Source organism: Poecile atricapillus, chromosome 6 (genome assembly GCF_030490865.1).
Source record: "Poecile atricapillus isolate bPoeAtr1 chromosome 6, bPoeAtr1.hap1, whole genome shotgun sequence".
In the NCBI taxonomy this organism is placed as follows: Eukaryota; Metazoa; Chordata; class Aves; order Passeriformes; family Paridae; genus Poecile; species Poecile atricapillus.
The window spans coordinates 33,551,024-33,572,827 of record NC_081254.1 but is presented as its reverse complement, the minus strand read 5'-3'; positions in this window follow the sequence as shown (position 1 = coordinate 33,572,827).

Below are 21,804 nucleotides of genomic sequence, written 5' to 3'. Positions count from 1 at the left end.
TCTTCAAGATATGGTTTAGAAGCCACTGGGAGTTATTTGGATGCTGCTTTCCAAACTCTGGGCTTTAACTTTTAAATATCGTCATTCACTGGGTAGGCCAGCACTTGCCAAATTCTATCCCACTCCTTTAGAAGCAGATCCCAAACCAGACAGGGCCTCACTCACACCTAATTGCTTTTGGAAAATAAACATTTTACTTCATATTTCCAATGCTCTGCCTGAGAACATGGTAGGTCCTGTGCTTCTCCTGCATGGAGAGAGATTAAGGAGGACTTGAGAACCCACCAGACACAGATGGGTGGGGAGAGCTGCTACCTGGTGCTGCCTCTTTGCCTGAACTGGACAATCAGTTTGGCAGAGGATCCCAACTTTTAAGCAGTCTGTGTCTCATGCAATAAACTCCATCTCTGCTGTGAAGCTTAAAAAGTTCTTTCTCATGGAAAAGTTTTGCCCTGGGAAGAGCCCCGGTAACCACAGAGGTACCAGGGTGCTCCTGACCTTCAGAAATCCTCTACAGTTTCTACAGGACAGCAATCTGCACAATTTTTTCCTGCTTGCCTGCTAGAAAAAAAGGAAAGTCTTTATATTTCTGGTACAATAGATGCCTTGAAGTGAAGATCTTTGTAGCCAAATGCTCTGTAGAGCACGTTCCTGCTATTCTGTGCAGAAATTCAGCGTGATTCGCTTCCAGTTGGGTTAATTCTAAGCAGCATTGGGACCTCAGAGTGAGGACCTTTAATGCACTGATGTGTTATGCATGGGCGCTCTCAGTTCCCTGGTTTTTATGATTCCCACTATTGTAGTGGTGATAATAGAACTTTCAGAAGAGTGGCTCTAAGCAGACAAAATCCTTCCAGTCACAATGGATTGGTCAAGGCAGCTACCACTGACTAATGAGTCTAGTCCATATTCCTGAAATTAGGCTGCTAACTAAATATATTTCCTTAATGACATGATTTATCTGAAAGGCAAAAAGTTCTTACGTATTTTAGTATTTTGTGTCTCCTCAGATGGTTTCCTGCTTAATTTTTCTTAATGAATTCAAAAAAAGAATGCATCTTGATAGATTAATGAGTAACACAATTTTCCAATCTCTCTCATTCATCTTTTCTCCCTGGATAACTTGGTCTTCATGCCACAGGTACTCAGACAGCTTTGATCTTCCTTATATTTGCATTTCTTTTTACCTCAGGCATGGTAGGTGTTTTAATAAGATACACTGTCCTAGCCCCTTATTTCGAAGTATGAAAAACCTATTTTCACCTACAAAGCACAGATCAACTGCATTTGAAATAATTGCCCTTAAACAAACCCAGCACATTCTACTTTGCTCTGCATCCCAATTAATGAAATTTTGGATTGAAATGGAGAAATGTTGAGCTAGGAACAGCAGATCTGTATTGAAGAAAGTGGGAGATGGAAAAGGAATGAAGAAAAAATGTAGGACCATTAGAGGTTTGCAGTAAAGATATATATATAGATATATACATATATGAGGTCAGAAAATACAATAAACTTCTTCAATATGCTAAAATATATCAAAATATTTATATAAAAAACCATACAGAGCCATTGGATGGATCATAAGTCGGCATCAATGTTCAAATTTTGGTAAAAACCTATATTACTTAAATAATAAGAGAAAAGATACTCTCTAATACTAATGTAAGTATCCCAGATGGAAGTTCATGTTCAGATCTGAGAAATTCTGACTGTGATTATACAGCTATAAAGAGCAACAAAACTGAAATGTGGGTTTCTGTTTATCACTGCTAGAGAGTAATATCATTTGGAAGCTGTTAGCTTGAAATAAATTCCATGTAATGTCACCTCAGACAGCTTTGTTCTTTTTTAGTTTGGCTTAAATTTCATTGAAGTCTTTGGTATAGACACCAGATTTGGCTGTCAAATGCTAAACCTTTAAGTGAAATACTTTCAAAATAAGTTTTTGGGACAGAAAAAGATGACTGGTACTCAAATAGTACAAAACCAAATAGAATTGTTTTCGTAGGTAGAATCCTTTCTCTTTCCCCAGAATGGTTTTAATTTGCTCTCTCTGTAGCATTACTACCTGGTCACTCAAATAACATCATCACTGAAAGCCAGATAATTAATAAGCCAAATCCCACTGGTTTTTCAAAGCCCTTTAACTTCCTGAATGATACATTTCCCACTAAGTCCTCTGCAGAAGGATGCTGCACTTCTGTTTCATTGGAATTAGAGCAACAGTTCACATTTTCCCCATTTCCCAGCTTCAGGAGAATACTGGCAGCATCTGCAGCCTCTCACCCTCCCACAAGCTCTGGCCTCCTCAGCACATTCTTGCTGCTGTCTTGTCTTCAGGGAAAGCCTTGGATGTGCAGGCTTATCTCAGTGATTTAAACACAGCTACCTAAGGATGTGATGGATTTCCTTTGCTTGCAGCCTCCCAGTCAGGAGCTGATGGATATCTCAGGGACATGTTACAGCTCAAACAGAGAGGTGCCTGATGCAGGAATTACAGGGTCAGACTCCCAGACCTGTGTTCTGTGGGAGGTCAGGCAAGGTGAGCTGGCACTTCAAACCACAGCATCTGCACTGTAAATCTCAGAGATGCCTGCAGAAGTATGACAGCCACAAGGAATTTAATGGGAAGCATTTACTTTTTCTTTTTGTCTGAGCTGTAACCCAAGGCTTTGCCTTTCCACCACATCATTTTGAAAGGAAATTAATTTCCCTGCTCACCAGTTTTACTGAAATTATTTAAAGCCATTTTTCAACTACCACTTAGTTGAGCATAAAAACTTCCTTAATGCCAAAACTCTCTCATTTCAACACTTCCCTCCAAAAGGAGTTCCACCTGAAACAAAATTAATTTCTCTGCCTTTCAATTCCTTATTCAGCTTTAATTGTAACTCCAGGGAAGAGGATTACCCTCTCATTTTTCTTCATATTTCTTGTGCCGTGCTTCTTATCTCCCAATGTCTTCTGAGCACCAGACAAGGACAGCCCTTGCCATGTTTAACTTCTGAATAAGATTCTGGGGAGGAACAGGAGGCACAGAGGAGGCTGGACCTCACTGTGGGGTCATTTCTGGGCTTGGGGAAGCTCAAAAAGAGAAGGAAACAACTCTAGAAAAACAAGCCTCCAGCTTTGTAACAAAACAAGCCAAGGAAGTGCCAGGCTATCATGACATGGAAACAGAAAAATAGTCCCAGAACTGACACGTGCAGTGTGGGGAAAAGAGGGCATTCCAAACACAGTGCTGGGGGGAAACTGAGTCCTGTAACTCCAAACAGGAACGGGACCAGGCTGGTTACCTGCAAAAACTCATCTTGGAGAGCTGAGAGCTGAGCCAGCCTCGGTGGGGTGGCAGCAGCTGCCCAGGTTTCTGAGCACTGGGCTTTATGAGCTGAGCACTTTAATGAGAATGTTTTCTTTCGTGTTTATTTTCACAGAGTCAGACTGATCTCACGTTCCAAGAATGAAACCCTGGCATAGAAGTGGCATATCTGCCAGTTAATGTCAACTGTTGATGTGCAGAGAGCAAACAGGATCTCATGTTGTGGTAAAAGTTGAGTTACTATTTGCTTTAATTGTGTTTTCTTTGTGTCAGACATACTAAGAGTAAACAGTAAAAGAATTTCATTTTTGCTTGAAAGAAAAAAAAAATTTAAAAAATACCCTAATAACCCTAATTCTACTAGTGGAAGAAAAATGTTATGATAACTACCTATTAATGAATAGCTTGAGATGTCCTCTGCAAAAGGTATTGTAATAAAAGACCCCAGTGATTTGCACAGTGCTGAACTGTTAAGGAGGGGAAGAACACACTTAACTGTGAATGAACAGAATGAAAATCCTCCCTGATTTAAACACAGGCAAGGGCAGATTAAGTTATCACAGCAAGCAGGTTCTGTGAGTGTCTGAATGTCACCAGCAATAGAAACCCTGCCCTGTGTGAGCAGCCCAGCTCATCCCGTGCTGATCACATGGATGATCACAGGAGCTCACGTTTCCAACCATGATGTCCCAGCTTTGGGAAGAGCTGGGCAGGCTGTGCTGTAAGGTGGAGCTGCTCAGAACCAGCAGGGTTCATTGTGAGGCTCAAAATGCAGTGAGGAATGTCACCCACCACTGGCACAGAAACACCTGTGGCACGTCCCAGCCTGGCAGGGAAATGGAACTGCTGACCTGCCAGCCCTTTCCACCCCCAGCTTCAGGGGTTTTATGAATTGGCAGTCACACCTAGGGGTGAGATGGCTGTAAAACCCCAGCCATGCAGGAAAGCTGGCAGGGCAGATCTGTGGTTTTAGGCTTAGCTGGGTCTGAAAGACTGGAAGGAGGTAGAAGACTTTAGGATTGGTGGTGACAGTTGCTTTCAAATATACTCAAAGACAAAATCTAGTTACACAGCAAACTCACCTGGAGTATGGGGGGTGTAGGACAGATGCAACTGAAAAACAAATAAACAATAAAGAAAAAAGGAAAATAAACCAAATTCCCTATAAACACCATGTGTATGGAGGACAGACTGACATAAAGGTGTTCAAAAAGTTGGCAAAGCCTTCTCTGTGTTGCAGGGGATCCCCAAAACAAGGCAAGGGAGCTCAGGCAGGCTCTGCACCCACTGCTGGCTCTCAGTTCAGTGGAATTGAACATGGGTTATCCACAGCACCTACCTGGCCACTGTGACCCTGACACTGGGGCAGAGCTCCCTCTTTAGTGTCTGTTTCTGCATGAGAAACCTTCTTTGTTCCAAGCACAATAAGTCTAATAAAATAATAAAAATATGTATAAAACAGAGAGACAGAACTGGTTTAATCTTCCCCTCCAAAATCCTGTAATGGGAGAAGGAAATGCTGGAAAGCAGGTTTTGGAATTATACACCAAATTTATGCACTATTATTATAGCCTGAACCTGTGACTGCCCTTCATCTCAATGCAGAATCACCAAGCAGATTTGTTGTGCTGTATTTATTTATGGCATCAGTATTTGTTTTAGATGATGCTACAGACAAGGGCCAGTCAAACTGCAGCACTGGAAAGCAGAGCTGCTTTAACTGGGATTTGAGAGCAGATCCCTCTCCACCACGTTCTCCTGTTGGGAAAGGGTGTTCAGAGCTGACATGGCTTTCCCAGGTGTTTCCTACAGGGACAGAGTGTGGAGTGAGCAGTTAATCATGAGAGCACTCGAGTGTCCTGAGGTCCCTGGGTGAAAGCTGTTACAGACATTGAAAAAGTGTTTAATAATCAGAGCCCCACGTCCTGAGTGCAGTCTGGGTTCACAGGAGTTCACACACCTCTCAAGAGCTTCAGGCCAAAATGTAAGGAGAAGCTGCAGCTCCAGGGGCTGCACCTCATGGAAAGCCCATGAAAAGTGTGTCCAGTCTGCCCTTTGAGTGACCCAGGCAAGGCTCTTGAGGTGCAAACACATCTCAGAAGGTGCCCAGGGAAACACCCTGCAGATCCCCACCTGGATCTCTATCAGATCCACATTTTCATTCTGCACATACAAAGTTAGAGTTGCTCACAGTTCATAAAAAGACATTTTATCACAATAAACTCACTTATAAATAATTATTCTTGAGAATACATGTAGCAAGAACCCTCAAGAGAAATCAGACTAGAGGCTTCCAGCTCTCTGGAAATGCACTGGCAAATCAAAATGCCTTTTTCTGCCTCATTTGCATTGTGATCTCAGAATAAGAAACTGGACATATGAAAGCATTTTTCCACTGGAGGAGGAGTGAGGATGAGAGCTTGTTTCTCTCTCTCTCTCTCTCAGTCTGAGAGGGGAACAGATTCAGCAGGTCCCTCTCAAATACAGATTGGGTTTGGGATGGAAGGGACCTGAAAGCCCATCCAGTGCCAGCCCTGCCATGGGCAGGGACACCTTCCACTGTCCCAGGCTGCTCCAAGCCCTGTCCAACCTGGCCTTGGGCACTTCCAGAGACCCAGGAGCAGCCTCAGCTTCTCTGGACACCCTGTGCCAGGACCTCAGGACCCTCACAGGGAGAAATTTCCTCCTAATATCTAATCTAAACTTCCTCTCTTTCAGCCTACACCTTCTTTTCAGTCCTGGTCTGCACCCACTGCTCTCTCCTGCAGGCTGGGGGCTCCCTGCTGCCCTAACCCCAACCCCAACTCTCCTCCTCCTCTTTTAAAGGCTGTTGAGTGTTACTTGCATGCATTTTTTGAAGTGCCCACCTGCTGCACACAGGTTTCACATCACTTTAGACAGAGCAGCAAACTCCTCCACACCACTCTGAACCATGCCACGGCACTGGGCTTGCTGGGTTTTTTTCTGTGTAAATCTATTGAGTATTAAGAGAAGTTAATCATTAGCTGGCTGGCTGTGAATTAAGACAGAACCCCTCCTTTGTCTCTCAGCGTTATTAAATGCCTTCTGCTTTGAAATGCCACATAAAAGTGATAGATGCCCTTTCTTTAAAAGCCAGGCTTCCAGTCAAGCTATGCTGGATATTAGCTCAGCCACAAAGAGCCCTCCTTGTTTAAATATAGAAGGCTGAGGCAGATAAGGTTCAGTCAGGCTGGCTGCTGTGCCAGGGCTGCCCTGATAAGGAGCTGCAGGGGCAGGGGAGAGTTCCCTGAGCACGATCCTGACAGCTGAGTTACGGCTGGACACCAGCACAGAAAATGATTGGGCTGAGGCCAGAGATGCAAATGGTCCAGTGAGTTTGTGATAAGGTGGTGGAAGGTTCTTGGCACTTTGAAAGATGGTTTAGAGTGGAAGCTGCTGCTTAAAACAGCTTCAGAAAGAGCAAACTCCACCTGTGTAGTCTGAGAAAGGGTGTGTGTGTGTGGAGCTTATCCTTCCAGCTGGGTTTATTCTTCCAGTTGGGTTTATTCTTCCAGCTGGGTTTATTCTTCCAGTTGGGTTTATCCTTCCAGCTGGGTTTATTCTTCCAGCTGGGTTTATCCTTCCAGTTGAGTTTAACCTTCTATTCAACATCTGTGTTCAGAGAACCCCAGCACTGTTTTCAGAAGTACTGCCATCTCCTCGAAACACACACACACACAGCCCTAAGCAAGAAATGAGTGAACAGGGAGGCAGAAAATCAGGGCTGAGCAAAAGAGAGAGCAAATCCCCTTCCCAAATCACTAGGAAAAAAAAAAAGTTCCTCCCCAGAGGAATGATAAATTATATTTTTGCCTAGCAGCTTTTACAAGGTGAAAGTGCTGCTCAGGAGAATAAATGCCTGCTTTGTGTGGCCCCCCTGGAACCAGGAGGCAGTCAAGTCTGGGCTCAGCTAATGTATAATCTATATTTACATGTCAAAATCCCCCTTTATTTAGGTTCTTGATTTACAGTCCCTAGTTTTCATAAAAGTCAGTCATTCCTAGTGAAAGAATGCAGAGCAGATTTATAGGATCTGCATTATGCCTTAAATCTTAATAGCATTTTTAAAGCATTTTTATGACTCGTCGTAAGTAATGTTTTCCCTCTCTTTTTTTTTCAAGGCATTACTGTGTAAAACCAAATACAAATCCTTACCTTAAAAGCAAGATCATTTTAACCAACCCTGCTGGTATCAACCCTGCTGCAATGCCAAACCTTCTCAGCAATGTCCTTATAAGCCTCTGTTTTCAGGCATTCATAGCTTGAATGCAAAATGTGCTTTTCACTAAGGTTTGCCTGATAAGATCTCAACCTGCAAGCTCAGTGAATTTGTTTTCACCATCACAATCAAAATAAAATAAATCTCTGGAGGCTGCTGTGAGGTAGATGAAGGTAAAGGGTCTGATTCTGTGCCTTCTGCCCCACACCAAGCTGCTCTGAATCAGATGTCAGCCCAGGTTCAGCCCAGTCTAGAGCAGAAATATCCCAAGTCCATTAATCACGGGCACAGACACAAAAATGCTGGCTGGGCTCATGTGTTTGCACCCATGGATGGGCCCAGCACTGCAATGTTGGTTCTTAACCAGCTCTCTCAAGAACTCTCAACCTTTAGGTAGAAATTTAAATATTATCAAAGAAGTCAATAGCTCAGAGCTGTGTTCCAAAGTGGTTCTGTAGGGAATGAGTTTCTCAGGTGTTTTTTTAGGAAACCAAGCACCAAGAGCTTTGGGGGAGACCTTGGAGCCCCTTCCAGTGCCCAAGGGGGCTCCAGGAGAGCTGGAGAGGGACTTTGGACAAAGGATGGAGAGACAGGACAAGGGGGGTTGGTTTTAAACTGAAACAGGAGAGGGATAGGTGGGACATTGGGCAGGAATTGTTCCTGGCAGGGTGGGCAGGCCCTGGCACAGGTGCCCAGAGCAGCTGTGGCTGCCCCTGGATCCCTGGCAGTGCCCAAGGCCAGGCTGGACATTGGGGCTGGAGCAGCTGGGACAGTTTGAGGTGTCCCTGCCATGGCAGGGGTGGCACTGGATGAGCTTTAATGTCCCTCCCAATCCAAATCATTTTGGGATTCTGTGACTTCACCTGACAGAACCAACAGTGACAGGGATCAAACAAGTGTCCCCAAAGCCTCCTTGGCCACAAGCCAAGGATTTCCTTAGAGAATATATTCTAACCTCTGGTTACTTAACATGAAAATGTTCAAAGGAAATGGAAAATATCTGTTATACACTGGGTTATTGCAAGCTAGAATAAGTATACATCAAATACTAGCAATAGAGAAAGAAAAAGAAGTTTGGAACAGCAAATATTTCCAGTAAATTATAAATATACTTTAGGATATCTTGAGTTACATTTCAAAGAACTCAGAATATTCTCCCACTAAGTCAAGTATTTACTCTGGATCCAGTCTTGCAACCTCCAGTCATATGAGAGTCTCATCCACAGTAACTGCACAGACCATTCAGTTGGGTACGCAGTTTTAAAGCCTGCTGTTATTCCCTTAAATGCCTTAAAATTAAAAATTTCCATTTACAATACCATTGGATATGAGAAACAGGTTTTAAAACACCAGTCTCCATTCCAAGCTGGTCAAAATTCACAGATAAAAATCAATCATAAATGCAGCTATTACCCTTGTAAATATTTAGATATTTCAACAGACTTTGAATGAAATTTTGTGTAAACAACAATTAAAATCAGTATGTAGCATGCAGAGAAAAAAAAAACAATTAAATAAACCATCATATTGTAACAATTTATATTAAAAATACCTTCTCCTCAGGGAATTTATTAAATAGCCATGAAGTCTAACCTAATGACTGGTAGGTACAGAAAAGCTAATGTTGTTTTGGATACCTCCATCCTACTTTCAAATCCCCCAAAGAGGTCAGCATCAACAAGGAAATAAACCCCAAATTCCTACCTCCTACATTCCCAAAGACAAATCAACATCGATATTTGTATACAATCAGTTAAGCATATTCTAAGAGAAGCATAAATAAAGAAAGAAAAAAAGAAAAAAAACCCTGAGGACTCATCAACAAAGCTGAAACTGCTTCCAGACATCCAGCATTAATAATACACACCTGCTTTAGCAGGTATTAACTTGAGATGTGATTATACAATATTCAGAGTTCTTGGCTTTGGTCAGCCATGGTTAAACAGATGCTGAAACTGGAGTGTGTGAAGAGTGGTGTTGGAACATCCTGTGTGCCGAGCACTTGAGCTCTTAAGGCTCCCCCAGACCATCATTTTGCTGCTTTTCAGCAATTTTCAGTGGTTAAAGATGAAACCTGAGCGCAGTTTCTGTCCTTGGCTGCATCTTTGCAATGAATAGGAAATAGGAAATATAGCAAAAAGGAAACCTGTCCTGTGTTTCCCCATGCAGGGCAGGCAGTGGGGGCCACACCAGCCACAATTCCTGTCTGCTGTCTTCCTAAAAGTGCCCAGCCAAGATCTTTCCTAGAGATATGGAACAGCTCCATCAGGACAGGCTGGATAAACGCTCTCCCAAAACAGAGCGGGCAAGTGACAAATTCTGCCCCCCAAACCCCAAAGCTGTACATCCCTGCCTCTTCACAGAAAGAGAATTGTCTCAAAGGCCACCACTGGTCATATTTTCTCTTGGTTTCCAGTGTCTAGAGTCAAGGACCTGATAGAAATCTCTCCCTGGTAAGGTCAGGCTGCCCAGGGGGCTGCAAGCCTCCATCCTTTGAGTTTTCCAAGACCAAACCACAGGAAGCTCTGCACAACCCAGTGGGGTCCCAGAACTGACACTCTCAGAGCAGAAGGCTGGACCAGAGCTCTCCTGGGGTCCCTTCCAACCTGCCCTGCCCTGGAGTGCTGAGAAATCCTCTCCCTCTCTCCCCTGTACTCCTTCTGCCCCCAAAATCATGCCTTCTCTAGGAATATTTTCATTTGTGCCTTAATATTTTCTTCAGGAAGTCTGCTGACACTGAATTAAAAGTTCAGTTTGAGAGGGAATTATGTCTTTATGAACAGTCAGCTATCTCACACTTTTACTGTTATTTCATTATTGTCACAATCCTTTTTCCCCTTAAGCAAGAGCTGCCAGCTCCATCTTCCAAATGACCATTGTAATGAAACACTTGATTTTCAAATGTTCATTGAAGCAGGAAATATTTTACACCCCCTTAACTTTCCAGAAGCTCAGGAGCACACTTCTTCCCCCTTAACAAAAGTTTCTAATGGCTCAGATGTGTGATCTGTGTGGAGGAGTTTATGGCTGAGCAGGTTGGGATACCTGGATCCCGACTGAAAGGCAGCATCTCTTTAGATAAACTAGAGAAAGTAATTTATACAGGCAGTGAAAATGTAGCTTTCAGACATAAAACTAGAGTGTAAGAGACCATGAGATGCCAGTCAGTCAACCTTCTGCCCTTGGACAATCAATCTGTGCTGCTCCCAGCAAATGTGTACCCTGGTTTCTTTAAAAAACAAAATTTCTCTGGTATAGATTCCAAAATCTCCCTTAGAAATTTTTAATTCAAGAGGCAAGGACAATATAACAAGCTCTGGTGGTTTTGGCTGTTGTCATTATTTGAAATGTGTCTTATTTTTGTTCTATTTTCTATTTTCTGCTTGTGCCCTATGCAGTGGGAGCTTGGACACCAAGTGACCTTGTGCTAGCAGAGGTGATCACAGCGCTGCCTCTCTGCCTGTACACCTGGGGAAACAATTCCCTGCCAGCCTGGCAGCTGTTCCCTCCAGAGCTGAACCTCTTGACCACTCAGAGCTGAACATTCATTTGGCAGGAGACAATCAGCAGGGACAAGCAGGGGCAGGCAATGGGCCCCAGACACAGAACGGCACAGAACCTGTCAGAGCACGAGTTCCTGCTGCTCCAGGACTGCGTTAGCTCACACATTCCTCTCTTGAAAGCTTCTTTTTATTAAGTGTACACCGTGGATTCCTCCGAGCTAGCACTCCCTTTCTGGCTGCATCCCATCTGGAGTGGGAATAAACCACTTCAGAGAAGCTTTTCTGGGCATGATGAGAGAGGTTTGGCTAATGCCTCGTGCTCCCAACCTTCACCTGCTGGCCCAGGGCTGGCTCAGGGTCAGGGGACCCGGTGCCCCATTGCAGGAGCACAGCCTGGCTTTGCAAAGGTCTCCTGTGGGGTTCTGAGTCAGCAGAGGCACAGCAGGGCTGCGAGCTGGCTCACCAAGCCAGCTACAGAGACAGGAGGGAGGGAGGGATTCAGGAGGGAACCATTGCTGAGACAACGGGAATTCATCCTGCAAGAGCTTGGAGAAAAAAAAAGGTGGTGGATGCAATGGCAAGGCAAATTTTGTTGAGAGATTTAACAGCTTGGTGGCCAGAATTCACTGGGGCCAGGGGCTCACAGGGACCTCCAGGCTGCTGAATTGCCTCTGACATCCTCATCCACCATCGGAGACACAACTCTTAGCTGCAAGGTCTCTTTTTGGAATCAGATGCTAAAGGAAACCTACAGGAAAGATGGAGGGGGATTTTTTACAGGAGAGTGTAGTGACAGAACAAGGGGAAATGGCTTCAAACTGAAAGGGAGTAGGTTTAGATTAGATATCAAGAAAAAAATTCCTCCCTGTGAGGGTGGGCAGGCTCTGGCACAGGGTGCCCAGAGAAGTTGTGGCTGCCCCTGGATCCCTGGCAGTGCCCAAGGCCAGGTTGGATCAGGCTTGGAACAACCTAGATTTTAAATTTGGGCTCAAAACACTGCCAGAGGAAAGTTATCAGAGCAACAATCCCCAATAAACTTGCTTCTATAAAGATCATCCAATTGTAGTATGTTCTACTCCACAATTTTTTTTTGGTATGAATTCAATTCCACAAACAGAGAAAAATGGAACTTTATAGAGGGATCCAGGTCCAGTTTAGAACAAGGTGTTCTACTAAATGCAGCCTTTGCATTTAATCAATATTAAATGTCACTAACCTGTTGTGCATTTGTGCATGCCTGAATCAGAGAGGATGAACAGAATTTAACTGTCTGCATTTAAACAGAATTCTCAAAGGTTTGAGAGGGATTTTTAATCCCTGAACAGCAAATCTGACCCTGATTCAAAACCATATGCACCAAAAAACTCCTCAGGCCCCACTGGCCCACACACCTGAAAGTTTTTACCGAAAAATAATTTTGCTGCTTATGTTTTGGTGAATTTTGTGTGTTTTTTTAGCCAAAGTTGAGTCAGACAGCACTGGAAGGATCACAATGGGCAGTGATTAAATGTGTAAGCAGAGGGAATGGCAGTGAAAGGGGCAGGGCTACATCCACGGTGCCTACACCATGTGGGAGCAGAAATTTGGGATCTGGGTGCCCCTGGCAGTGGAAGATGCTGTCGGGATCACCCTGCCCAGGGGCCAGAGCTGCTCCCACCTGGCTTTGGCCAACAGAAAAATCCTCAGCTCCACCTCAGGATGGCCAATTCCTGGAGAGGAATATTGGGAATATTGGAGAGGCAGCACATGGGCTTTTAGCAGAAGCTGTAATTTTAAATGAGACTCTAAATCTGGGGGGGTTTCTAAGAGCCGACCTGAAACAGAGGAGCAGACACGGGATCGTGTGGCACCTTGGGAGACAGGCTGGCTTTTCCACCTCAGGAATTCATGTATATTAAATATGGACTTCATTTTTATCCTCTCCCACTGTCCAGAGATGTCAGAAATCAGTATAATTGCACAGACTGTCCAGACTCCCTGGGAATTATGTGTACTTTCACTCTTTCTTTCTCATACAGAATCCATCTTTCCTCTGAATAATTACTGCCAGAGCTGAATCAGAGCCTGCCAGTGTTGCAGAAAAGAATCCAACCCTTTTCTACAAACTCTCAAAACAAATATGACTTCACTTTGCTGATCTTTTTTTTTTTCCTCAATTTTTTTACATCCACTGTCATTTGATTCTCTTTGAATAACTTGAATGAGTTTAGGGAAGGCGTGGTACATAAGGAATCTTTGGGCAGACCCTCAGCTGGTGCACAATTGGCTTCAGAAAAGCACTGCTCAGTTACATCCTGAAGGTGCCTCACAGTGAATTTGAAAAGCTCTCTTGGAGATTATTCACCTCATGTGAATGCCACTGTTCCCACCAGCTATGTCATTTTAAGGATTTCAGCTGTTAAGTCAGAGAGCAGACAATAGGATGGGACAGAGCCCAAGCAATTAACTCCACTGGGTTTTATTACTGAATCCTCAACTGGACTCCCACAGGGAACCTGTAACATTTTAGTCAAAGGAAAAAGGGCAAAACGTTAAATAATTAAAAGTTTGGAAGATGAAATTAAACAGCAGCCTATGATTTGCACACAGAAACTTTAAGAAAAACCCAATGAAACAAAAAAAACAAGCCAAAAGAGCATTAATTGAAACCTTTAATCCCAACAAAGTATTCATTCTGAGATAATTACCACCATAAAACCCTCTGACACTGACAAGAGAACTGTCTTCAAAAGTTACATACGTAAGCAGCTTGGAACTTGAGAGAGGATCTGGCAAATCCTACAGAGATGTGAAAAGGAGGGAAGATTTTGGAGGGAACTGAACCTTTCAGTGTTGTCATTCCTCTGTGAAAACATGTTTTCATCTATAAGAGACTGAAAGAGGAAAAGGCTGGAGAAGATTTGCCTGCAGAAAACCAGTTCCTCCAATAAATACGAAACCAGTGGGTAAAAAAAAAATAAAATAAGTAGCAACAAACTGGACTTTGAAAGGCATTTGGGACCAAATGTCAGCAGTACAAGGTGGTTAAAACTGAAATCACACAATTCCTTACTCATGGTGCATGAAGTGCTGCAATCTAAAAACCTCCTGCTGCGATTCCCCTGCTCTTCCCAATTACAAACATTTCTGAGATGCACAAAATTAAGGTTGTCACTGTCCTTTGCTCCAGTCCTGCTCATTTTGGCACTTCCCCAAAGATGACAGCAGCTCTTGGAGCACAGCAGCGCTCAGTCCCTGCTCCATAAATTTGGTTTGGTTTGTATTCCTGGGAAATGACACCTGCTTTAAATAGAGACAAGGTTGGCTGATACCTTCAATCACCTTCTCACCCTCTGTGAACTGGCTAAGAAGCTTTAGACTGACAGATAAATATTCTTGCAAAGATTCCAAAGTCTCTTTTCTTCTCCAGGAATATTGTTAAAGTCCCCCAGAAGTGGAGTCCATCAGTGCTGCCTGTTGTGCCAAGAGCTGTCCTGGGAAAATGCTCCAGTCCATGCTTATGGGCCTTTCCTACTGATTAGTTATTCCTATATATCTGCAGATAAAAAATTGCTTTGGCATGTTTTTCCTGAACATTCCTTATGGCAAAGGGATAAACTTATCAGCAACCCACTTTGTTGATGTGCTTTTAAATGCTTTTAACAGTTGTATAGTTAAACATCTCTGTAACAAATGATTATTTGAAACAAAATAATTTGGGTATTTTTCCCTTTTTTTCATGAAATCTGATCTTGTACTTTAGAAGTCACATCAATACTTGATATGCAGAGGGGTAGTGCTCTAAAAGTTGCACTTAGTTACTTTGAAACGAATTCTTACTTTATTAAGGTCAAAAATCAGTCTGCTTGTTCCCATGGGCCTTCTGGCCCTTCCAGCAGTCATGGCATTTTTACTTACCTGGGAATAAATCTGCCAAAAGGCACCTCCAGAAGTTCTCACCTAGGGAGCAAGAAGCTATTAGAAATAGGTATTTTAAAAAGAAAAGGCAATGGAGATTTTTAGAGCAGATATTCCTGATTCACGTGAGGTTAAATGACAGAACCCCAGACAGAGCCAGACCTGTGGTCACAGACCAGGGGCTCTGCAGCAGCCTGGCCAGCAGTGGCCCAGCTTCGATACTGGGAGAGGGAAATTCATTTCCTTTATGAGAAGAGAGCTAAGCAAAAACTGCATTACTGAGCCCAGAATTGCTTCTGGGAGGGAGCACCCCTGGCATTGCATCCTCACGTTTATGTGAGCAATGGATCCTCTGCTGGGTGCAGGTGCTGTGGGTCTGAGCTGGCTCTGGGCTAAATCTGCAAGTGAGGGAGTCAAGAGCACTCAGAACTCAGAGCATTCACCCCAAACTCCTGGGAGAACAAGCACAAGAGCTGAGCCAAAGCAGCCCCCAAGCCCATGGGATGTGGGGGAGCTTTTTGGGCAACCTGTGCCAGGGCCTCAGCCCTTGGAGGAGCTGTCAGGGTGAAGGGGAGGGTCCTGTCAGTGTCAGATTCAATGTTCTCCTTCTTTTCCTGCCGTTTCTGACCATGAAGAACTGGATGCAGCAAGGGAGAGGCTTTGGTGGCAGCTCAGCAGGAAAGCTCCCGGTGCCTGCTCTTCTCAGGGACACACACACAGGCCTTGAACAAAACCATGTCCTTTGCAGAGCTGGGCCTCAACATCTGCCACCACCCCGGACTCTTGTCACCAGTTACAGACATCTGATGCTCCTGCCAAAAAATGAAACCCACTGCTGTGTTTGTTTTCCAGCTGCAAATGCAGAGGTTGCTTCCTGCTGAGCTGAAACTGCCCCGGGCTCAGAATTATCTCAAGCAGAAATTTAAGCACCATGGCAGGTGCACATTGAAAGAGAAATCACTTGGATTGGGACCCCTCAGAGGGGATGCTGTGGAGATGAAGGGACAGTTTAGTTCCTCATGCAAGAGTTCAAAGTTTTAATGACAATAATAAAAGATTATTCCAGAACATCTGTTGGCCACTACACCAGTGCCTCTGCCCGGTTGTGTTGCCAGTACTTTTTAGTTTACTTAAATATACTAAAATCATATAAAATTCACAGACAACAACTTGCTGCTGACCACAAACACCCACAGCAGCAGGTGCTGAGGGTTATAGCTTTGAAACCCACCAGAAAGAACTTTCCCTGCGATAACTTTTCACTGATCCTTTCCTCTTCCTACACACAGACACAAAGGATGAGGAGCTGTGCTCTCTGCTGGCACCCAGGAATGCTGCCAGCAATTCACCAGGGATTGTTGGCACCAGCAGCCTCAGATCCCCAGGTTAATGCACAAAGAGTTTTCCTTCTGCTGCTCCAGCTCAGGACTCTCTTTGCCATTCCTGTGTGTGCATTAGATCTGCTCCCAGCACTTTCTAGGGAGCAAATCTCCCCTTGGCTCTCAATAATTAAGAGACAATCCCTCAGCACAAAAAGAAACTGAACCAGACTTGACCACAACCAAGTTCTGAAGCAAACCCCACCTTTCCAGCATTAGATGCAAAATAAAGCTTTAAATCACGGTTATTAATGCATTTTCAAGCATTTCCTTTTTGCCAAATCAGAACAGATTTCAAGTGAGACGTGAGCTCGTGTTTAATGACAACTTGAGCTCCTACTTTTATAAGAAACCTGCAATCTCTCAATGCCCTGCTTTCCTTTCCTGTAGCTATTTACAGCTGATGCTAAAATCCATATCTGAGATGGGATACTGCCTGAGAGCTGCCAATCCTTCAGGACTGAAAATAAAAGGAAAAATTTAAAAAAAACCCGGCCCCTTTGACTGGGGTGGTTTGGCTGCTCCCAACCCTCTCCATTCGCTGATCTCTGCTGCCCTCTCCTGCAGCAGCTGGAAACTCCCAGGATTTCAGCGAAATAATTCGATATTAAAGCTGCTGTAGTGGGGTGTTAAAGCTCTGAGGGGATGGAGCAGGAGTTTTAGGAGTAGGGAAAATTTAAGCTGAAATTGGAAAGCGCTCGTGGCAGCGTATTGAGCACAGCAAGGGGCAAATTAATGATAATTAACAATGATGCTAAAATTATAATAATGCTAATAGTGATAACAGTAATTATAATAAAAATAATAGGAACCATGGTAATAAATTAAATAATAATATAATCATTAAAGTTGGAAAATACATCCAAGATTAATAAATCCAGCTTTTGACTTAATACCACCATGCCCACTAATCCAGATTGTCACCAAGTGCCACATCCATTTGTTTTTTGAGCACTTTCTGGGATGGTGACTCCACCACTTCACTGAGGAGCCTGTTCCAGTGCTTAACCAGTCTTTCAGTGAGGAAATCTTTCCTAATATCCAACCTAAACCTCCCCTGGCCCAGCCTGAGGCCATTCCCTCTCCTCCTGTCCCTGTTCCCTGGGAGCAGATCCCAAATTCCCCCGGCTGTCCCCTCCTGCCAGGGGCTTGTGCAGAGCCAGAAATTCCCCCTGAGCCTCCTTTGCTCCAGGCTGAGCCCCTTCCCATCTCCTTCATCCACTCTTCCTGGGACTTATGTCCCTGAATTAATTGAAGATGTTATCTCAAAGCGCTGGAGTTTCACAGAAACACAAACATTTTGAAAGTTCATCAAACATGAAAATGTGGAGGAATGGGAAAAAGGAAAATTTGCTTTGCAAATAATCTTGTGGCTGAGGAATTTGCCTGCAAAGCAGTCAGAAAGGATAAACAGATGATTTCAGTTCAATTAGAAGAATGTGCCTTGGCTTTTTGACGAGATGGTTGTGGCACAAAATAAGAATAAACTCGCTCCACACTGACCTGGTCCTACTGGGAGAAAAAGCAGCTACCAGAAAACATCACATCCAGGTGACCTCTGGTAAATTCCCTGATCTATTTCCATATTAGCCAGGCTGATTTTCCTTGCATTAATCTGCCTTTTAATCAAAGCCAGGCTGAACTCTGCAGTGGAAAAAGAGAACAGATGCTGAGGTAAACCACAGAGTAGAACTGGAAGAAACAGTCAGAAGGAAAAGGCTCCTTGGCTTGATAAGGATTTAAGAACTATTTTTCTAGAGGGAAGGGAGAAAAAAAAATGCTCCATTTTTTTTCCAGCTTGATAAAATGGCTATGCCTGCCTTGTTTTCCCAAATGTAGGAAGCATGGGCTGGTTTGCACAGTATTTTGCATGTGCCAGCTCCTATTTAGTTGTGCAACATAGAAAAAGCCAAAAATCAATGCTGACAATTTGAAAATCAATCTCCTGACTGTGGAAATGAAATTTTTGTGCTGTCAGCAATTAAGAAACAAGCCAACAAGTACCCCAAATCAATCAGCTGCTCTAGGGAGGGATTGTGTGCAAACAGCCAGAGACTGGGATCCAGTTTGACCATTACTGTAGGTACCAGTTAAAATTCCAGATGCAAGAAATTATTGAAACAGAACACAATAGGAAATAAAAGTCTCAGATATTTGAGGGGAGGGAGGGTTTGTGTTGGTTTCTTCTCTTGGTTGTTTTTTGTGTGTTTTCAGGTTTTTTTGGGGCTGTTTTTTGGGTTTTTGGTTTTTGTTGTTTTTTGTTTGTGTGGGGGTTTGTGTTTGCTGGCATTTTTGTTGTTTTGGGTTTTGTTGTTGAGATCCCCAGCTGCCTTTCAAAGATTAAGGCCATTGCTTTAATAAATGTCCTCGTGTTCCCAGGGCAATTTTCTTCTGTAAAAAGAAAAGTGGTTGGTCACTAAACCACTGAGGAAAAAGTTCATTTAGGAGCCAGGAAGATAAGACCAAAAGCTAGTCTTAAAAAAATGGCATTTGCAGCAGCAACCTTGCTGGTTTTCCCTAGCACAAGCAAATACTGGAGCTGAAGCAACACAAAAGAAATACACAGTAAATTCATAAAGTGTATAAAAGCTCGCAAACAATGCTGGAAAAAAGTATTTCCAAAGGCTCACCAAATTACACCATTATTCACGAGCCTGTGGTTGGATTCCAAAAGCAGGAAGGAAAAAAAAAAAAAAGATTTACTCAGTAGGGTCATAAATATGAAACCAGTTTGAAAAAATGACCACACACAAAAAAAAAAAAAAAGCAGAAAGATGACCTTTTTTTTTGGCAACTGAAATTTGTTGCCGTAGCTTTTTATTAGTCACAGCGAGTGAAATAAAAGCCAGACAAGTTTAATGTAACTCTATTATCTCCTGCTACACCAGGGTGAAAAGCAGTAACACTGCTTTTTTTTAAAAGCACCTGTTGGCATCTGTTTTGCCCCGTGTACAACAGAATCACTCAATAAAGCTCTGGAAACAGAGTTTGCCAAGGGAACCTCCCTGAGCTGCAGCCTCCCTTTGCTAAAGGAAGCAGCCGTGACAGTGACATGGAAAACAAAAAGGATCTTCAACCTGGGGATCTGATTTGCAGAAAGAAAACCTTTAAGTTGGGCCAAGAAAGTCACATTGGGGGAATATTTAACAGCCTTGCCTTCACCAGCTGCTGAATTTGGTCTGGCAGGAACTTTGGCTTTCCCTGCAGGATCTGCTGATGTTCCCTCCCCATCATCCACAAATCCTCCTTCATTGGCAGAGCAGGAGGACAGAACTGGAAAGTGGAGGGGGAAGTTTAAAGCTTTGAAAAGGGACCAACAACTTCAATGAATAGCATGGAAACAAACTTAGGATCACCTAATTGTAATTGCTTCTCTAAGATTTTCAAGACTGAAATCAACTTATCACTTACCTTCTGTGACTGCATTTTAAATGTGCTGCTTCCCTCCTTTGGGGATCCACACTTTTCTTCCAAATTGTTACATCCAAACTAGAAAGCCATTTTAAATCTCAAAACAAACAAACAAACAAAAAAAACCAACAAAAAAATTCCACACTAATAGCAAGTTAAATACAAATAAATTGTAGAATTTATATTAAAAAAATCTTTAACTTAAATCTAGATGTGCTATTTCAGCTACATTTGCATGTTTTCTGGTTTTGTTCTGCCAGAGCAGATGGATTCAGATGGATGAGGTGCCAGCTGTAATCCCTCAAAGAGTGCCTATGACTTCCACCTGGATGTTAAATTTTTCCCTTTCCACTATTTCCCCTTTCAGCTGGCCATCCCACACCCAATCATTACATCTTAATTTGTTCAGATGGGCTGAGGAGGCAGGAGAACAAGAGAGAACAGGGCAGAGTTCTCTGTTACAGGAGCTTGGGAACCTTCTGATCATCAATTCTGTAGAACAAGCTGTGTTTATGCAACTCCAGCCTGTTTGTTACTGATAGAATTCGGAGGAAATCACTTGAATTGTCAGTTAAGTTGTGAGGATGTGCTTTGGTAGGAGGGTTTAATTCATTACACATAATAAATATTAACAGAATAATTAAATACTAATCACACAATACTCATCAGAAACCAGGCATGTTTCAAGAGGTGGATTTGGTCTTTTGGTTAAAGGAGCAAATATGAGAGGGAGGAAAGGAGATGGACAGCAAAATTTGACTGCATTTTCTACCAAGCTCTGCCCATCCTTAGGGCAAGCACGATTCAGATCTGCAAAGAGTTTGTACTGTCCTTCCACAGAAAAGAAAGTTCAAAGAGTCAAAATCCACCAGACTGCTTCTAAAAAATTAATTTCAGGGTTTTAAGGTGTTTCTTTTCCCCTGGAATCAACGGGAGTGGACAAAATGCACCTTCCCTCTAAGGTAACTGTGAGATCCCAGCTACACAAAGCAATGACAACACACCACTAACTCGGGCAAGGGGGTGTGGAGCTGGAAAAGAATTTGAATCAGCTTGGGAAATGAACAGCTATTGACTCTGCAATTTAATCTTTCAGTAGTCCAGCCTTTGGAGAGGTGAGAACACAGCTCTGCTGAACCCCTCTGTGAATACCCTACATTAAAGCTGTCACTTTTAGCAAAATGCTTTTGCCTTGAGTATCAGCAAACACCTCAGCAGCACCCACCTCCTGCTTTTGTTTTGCCATTCTCCCATTCCTACAGGAGCCTTTTAAACACTTTTTCCTCATCCTCATTTTTCCTCATTTTTTTATCTTTCCCCTTCCTAATCTTCAGTGTTTAGGTAGAAACTGAAGAATTTACTATCAGAATTCCCAACTCAAAAATATCAGTGGCTCAGTATCGGTCTCATTAAAGAATTTTTTGCCACTGCTTGGATCTATAAGTTTTTTTTTACCCTGAACTCATTAATGAATGGTTCACATAAATATCAAGGTTGTGATTAATTATTCTGAGAAAGAAATAATGATAAAAACTCCCAAGCCCTACTCTTTTGTAAGCTATTATTATTCTCCTTCTCCCCAACAATTTAATTTTTAGTTGAACATTTAGAATACAATTTTGGGCAGGAAGTGATCATCCAAACCAAATCCATTTCCCATTGAAGAATCTGTGATTGTCCTCATTTTCTGTTTCCAGACTCAGCTGCCCCAAAAATGAACTCTCAGATTATTTGCTCAGACACTCAACATCAACACTCCAGGCCAGGTTTCTTGATGTATAATAAATGCCTCTCTCTGGCTGTGGTGTCTCTAAACTGGCAGACTGCATTTTAATGAAAGCAAATGATAAACAATTTGCAGTACAGTACTAATCATTTTTACACTGCAATCAAGTATTTTGTGTTGTCATTTTCCCTAATTATTCCCCCTGAATCAATTCTATGTGTATGCGTGTATATGAACACATGCACACACCATTAAACTGAATTTTTTGAGAAGTACTTCAGAAAGTGACCCAAGTTAGACAATTTTAGACACTGTTGGTCCATATG